Source organism: Henckelia pumila, chromosome 4 (genome assembly GCF_033568475.1).
Source record: "Henckelia pumila isolate YLH828 chromosome 4, ASM3356847v2, whole genome shotgun sequence".
NCBI classification, from domain to species: Eukaryota; Viridiplantae; Streptophyta; class Magnoliopsida; order Lamiales; family Gesneriaceae; genus Henckelia; species Henckelia pumila.
In genome coordinates, this window is record NC_133123.1 from 76688763 (window position 1) to 76694762 (window position 6000).

Consider the following 6000-nt stretch of genomic DNA (forward strand, 5'->3'; position numbering starts at 1 on the left):
ATAGATGATTGGACGTCAGCTATGAGAATTGCAGCCGGGACATTAGATCTCAATAAAGAAGGATTCATTAAACTTCTAGAAATGAGTCTAATGGGATCTGTCAAGATTGCTTGGGAAATGACTATGCCAGATACGAAGAAATCAATCTTAGCAAGAGAATCCCTCAGCGAAATTGGAGAAAGAATGGCCACCCTATTTAAAGCACAATTCATAGGGGTAGACTATTTCAACAATCAAGATACAGAGAAAAAGAGAAGATATACTCAAGCTCTGTATAGCCTCGAGTTACATAATATCTGTTTAGTTGATGAATACATTATGTTATTCACTAAATACAGATAGAATTTAAGAGTCGAGGAAAATGTAGTTATTCAGCTATTTTTTCGCAAAAATGCCAAGTCCCTGGAGAGAAATGCTGATTAAAGAATACGTTCCAGGTCATCTTGACACTTTGGCAAGACGCGCGTCCTTTTTGAAAGAAAAATTGGCAGAATGGTGCCATATGGCAGCATTACAGAAGAACTACAAGAAAATAAGGGGTATAAATAAACGTACACCTTTATGTTGTAAAGATAATGATCTTCCAACGATCATTGGAAACAGATCACAGGGATTTAAAAGAAAGAAATTCAGAATTAATCCCTACAATAAAAGAATGAGAAGTTCTTGAAAAGCAAGAACATTTTGGTCCAAACAAAAGGCCAGATCTTATAGGTCAAGAAGAAGAAGTGGACCTACAAGAACATCCCCAGTAACAAGCTCATCACAAAGCAGGGGAAGAACACCATCAAGAAGAACTTTCAGAAGAACTCATACAAGAGCAAGTGAAAGTTTTAAGGATTGCAACTGCTGGACATGTGGAGCAAGAGGACATATATCTACAAATTGTCCAGAAAACGAGAAAAAAGGAGTTAAACTCTTTGAAGCAACACCAGATATGGATGATGCGGTCTTCTTTCAAGATCTAGTCCAAGTATATCAATTTGAGGATATCCCCTCAGATGAAAGCATATACGAAGAAGAGATATTGTTTAGTCAAGAAGATTCTGAGGATGGATCAGAATCAGAATCAGAATAAAGAAGAAGTGTTTCGGCATGAAACACATGAAAGTTTGGCTGGATTCTTTAGCCAAACCACGATATCTCATAATATGATCCAAAGGATTATGAGAGAAAATCCAACGTTACAAAAGTACCAGGGATTTTCGGCAGGACAAGTAGAAAGAGTCTTAGGCAACCTAGGGCTTAGACAAAGAAGACATAATTTGATTTACAAAGTATCCAGAAGGGAAATGGCAATCCCCATGGAGTTAACAAGTAATCAAATAGAGATGCAGTTAATTCCTTTTGAAGAAATAAGAGAGGAATTGCAAAAGTTGAAAGGTGAGGTAGCAAAGACGATGTCTTGGATTCATATTGGAGCAATTCAAATAATGATCAAGGCAACTTTTAAAGAAGGAATAGATTCACCCATAGATATCGTAGTATGCGATAAAAGATTGGGGAATATTCAAGATGCTGTCCTGGGTACTATCTCAGGAAATCTTAGTGCAGAAAAAATTGTAGGAGTTATCTATCCAAGAATAGCCTACAATTTAGCTGACAGGGACTTTAGTCGAGCCTTGACGTTGCATCAAAACTTCAAGAAAAAGAGATTAATGAAGGAAGGTAATAGACCATATTCTATTACATATCAAATTTCATATGCTCTTTCTAATACTCATCATTCTGAATTATTTATTAAAAATGAGTTCATTGAAATTCCAGAGATCTTTGGGAAATTTGCTCATGCAATATACCCAGAAAGAATCGAGTTTCCTTTAATTCAGGAAACAGACATTCAAATTCAAGACAGACCGGTTTTATACAGAGACCTTAAAATAGAACCTCGAAGGTTATCTTTTCAAGGAAACCGAATGACAAGTAGGAGATGAGACAAATCTCCTATTCAAGAAATTCCACCAGAATAAAAAGAGTTTTCTATAATAGGAAAACTTAGATCTCCAGAAGGATGGAAAGAAGTGATAATAGTATTCGATATTACAAGTCATCGGAACCAGTTCCCTTGTAACTCGATTTACTATTTGGAACAACATGAAAAAGGAACTTACCAAGGATTGATAAATATTGGAGAATTGGAAGTTCAAATATGTGGAATTCCAGGAAAAGAAGTGGATCAGCTCATTCTTGGCCTAGAGTTTCTGGAAGAACATAAACCATGGAAACGCCTTGAAAAAGGAATAGAGTTCATGGCAGAAGAAAAGACTTGGAGGATTCAATAAGAATTCTACGAGATGGAAAACCAAGAGAATTGGATAAGGGACAATCCCTTAATCAGATTCGAGAACTCTGTTTACAAACAAAGGAAGAAGCAGCTGTTGAAATTAGTAAGTCATGAATATGATTTACTAGATCGCATTGAAGAGGTAGAAAGGAGTAACCATACTCTACCTTCTGAAGCCTTAGGAAGACTAAAGGTGAATAGTCTTAATCGGATTACTGAGTTACAACACAGTCTGTTAAAAATGGCAGGGCCATTTAGTAATCCCTTTAAAAAATGACAACAAGTCATTTCTCCATATACATTCCGATAGGGATGTTGTATGAACAATATAAGGCTGAATACTTTGCAGCTTATATTGATTCGGGAGCAGAAATTTGTACAGCAAAAAGAGAAGTCATCCCTGAAAAATGTGAAGAAGATTTGCCAAAAATTGCTGGACGAGATTTCTCTCGAAGAATTTTAATTCTTTGCAAAGAAATAAAACAAGCAGAGATCCTTATAGGAGGAGCAGGTCAGACACCTTGGTACAAGGTAAAGACACCACCAATCTATTTCCATGATACAGGAGCTGATATCATGTTAGGAAATAACTTCTTACAAATGTTTAAGAAGTACACACAAGACAATAAGTCAAGAAGACTTATGTTCACTACAATTTGTGATCATAAAATTATCGTTCAAAGACTCAAAGTTGTTTTTTATCGACAATTGCCGATAATATTTCGCAGCCAGCGTGGTGATAAGGGACAACTTTTTCACCCAAAAATGAAAGATCCAAGAAGGTTTGGAGAAAACATGTTGAAAATAACAACAGAATAAGAACTCCAAACAGAGGATATGGAGCTTCTCAAGGTAACTCTAAATCATAGAGATATAGAGTTAGAAAATAAGATATCCCTTGAAGATGTCAAAAAGAGGCTCAAAGAAAGTTATAATGAGCATCCTTTGGCATGGTGGGATAGAAATCAACTCAAAGTCAGTCTTACTCTAAAGGAAAGCAAAGAGTATGAATTCTTCAGATATAAGCCTATCCCGATGACATAACAGATCAAAGGGATATGAGAATGATTATCAAGGAACATTTGGACCTTCGTCTAATCAAAGAAGGAGTTTCACCATATATTAGCCCAGGTTTTCTGGTCAGAAATCATGGTGAAATAAAAAGAGGGAAACCCAGGTTAGTTATTAACTACCATGGTATTAATAAAATCCTAGAGTTTGACGGGTATTTCATACCTAGTAGAAAACATCTAATTAGCTGTGTACGAAATGCTAGAGTGCTCTCAAAATTTGATTGCAAGTCTGGATTCTACCAGATAAGAATGGAAGAAGGCAGTAAGAAATTCACAGCCTTCTCTACTCCATAAGGACACTATATTTGGGAAGTTATGCCTATGGGATTGGCTAATGCACCCCACATATTTCAAAGAAAGATGGATAACCTTTTTAAAGATTATTTCAACTTTATGTTTGTTTATATTGATGATATTCTTATAGCATCAAAAAATATAGACGAACACGTTAAACACTTAGAGATTTTCTCTAAAATTTGTAAACAAGAGGGACTGGTGTTATCTGAAAAGAAATAAGTCATAGCAACAAGGAAAATTGAATTCCTCGGTATTGAGATTGATGAAACTGGAATAATTCTACAACCCCATATTGTGGAAAAGGTAAAGAATTTTCCAGATAAACTCAAAGATGTAAAACAACTCCAGAGTTTTCTTGGAGTAGTTAATTTTGCAGGGATGTTCATTAACAATCTAGCAATGTACAGAAAGGTGTTCAGTCCTTTGTTAAAAAAGGATGCTAGGTTTATATGGACCGATGACCATACTAAAGGGGTAAACCAATTAAAAGAGATATGTAAGAATCTCCCAAAAATGGCTATACCCGTAGATGAAGATGATCTGGTATTATTTACGGATGCCAGCGACGATTGGTGGGCGGCAGTCCTTACCAAAATCACTCCAGATGGGAAAATACCATGCAGATACTGTAGCAGTATTTTTTCAGAATCTGAGGCCATTAGATGGCATATCAACGAGAAGGAATTTTATGCGGTTAAAAGGGCTTTTGAAAAATGACCATTATTTTTACTTGCTAAAAAATTCACTCTGAAAGTTGATAACACCCAGGTAAAAGCTTTCCTAAAGAATAAGATTGAATCTAAACCTGAGAAAGCTAGGTTATTAAGATGACAAGCATTATGTCAAAATTATATTTTTGATATTGTTATTATTAAATCTCATGAAAATATTCTTGCAGATTTTTTAACAAGAGATGGAAGGCAGTGACGTGGATTCCATCCTGAAAATGCAGATGCATCTCAGGGAACACCTTGGGTTGCTTCAAAACGAGTTCAACCAGTTAGCCATTAATGCTGAAATGGCCGGTAGGTTACAACAAGCTGATCGGATCAAAGTTTATAATCGAATTACAGGATGTATGCAAGCTCAAACACAACTATGGGCTGCTATTCAAAGATCAATTGTGAAGGCTATAGAGAAACCATTGGTTTTTCATAAACAAGATATACTAAAATCATTGGTTTTACAAGAACAAGAAATATAACCACCGGTTGTGAAACAAGATGTTGAGGAATCTAAAACTCAAGAAACAAGAGCTAATCTATCATAAGCCTTTGATGATCTGGATGAAGCAACAATTGATGAGGATAACTCATCAAGTCAACCCTCCGCCTTTGGGGTAAAAGAGGAAGAGATCAATCTTAGGCCCAACACTGACAAGGGCAAATCTAAGATTGATACTAATCCATCTATTATTTCTCCATTCCAGGTTTATCAACAGAAGTGGGAGAAATTGAATAAAAGGAATGAAATCAACCCGAACACTTGCAGGGTTGATGTTGCAGGAATATATCCAAGGGTTTGGCTAAAAAACAATGTCAATCCTAAAGATGTAAAACTCTGGTATGAATTTGGGGCTTTGGCCTTAGTTTATACAACGTCACCAAGCTTTCTGGAGATATCACAGTTACCAAAATGGATTCAGGAAGCAGTCCAAGAAACATGGGCAAATAATGACCATTTGTCCAGAGGAGATGTGCTTGAGTTATATTTTTTCAGTGCAGCTCCAGAACCAACAGTGAAAGGATCACACGAACCCTTTCATTTTATCAAGCTGAGGAGACCTGATATAAACAGTCATAAATTTATCAAGGATCCTAAAACTGAAGAAATACCCTTGGTGTCCACTTTCGGGGAAAATGAGATCTCAACCAGAAGGGCATGGGGTATTTGGGTCTGTCTTACTGAGATGGACAAAGTCAAGTTTCCATTCAAATTTTATCAGAATTCTGTGAACGGATCGTTCCTGTTGAACACAATGACAGGAAAAACTACAGCATTTGCGGAAGAACTCTTCGAAAAGAAGAGAAATCTTTTGTGGAACAACAAGCTGCCGGGGAGTAAAGAAACTCGCCAAAAATTTTGTAACATGGCTCATATTGGACGATGGTCAGAGAATATCTGCCCAGAATTCCCAAATCAGAAGGAGCCAGAATTTGGAAAAACCTTTAGACCCCGAACGGATCGAAAGGATTTTTCCGAAACAAGCAAAGGTGGATAAGGACCACCAAAGATGCGTTTTCACAGGGGTCTACTTCAAAAGCAAAAGATGCCCCGACAACAATAAAACAGGCATGTGAGGAGAATAAAGCCAAAAGAAAGTGGCAGGCATGTGATTCCTCCACT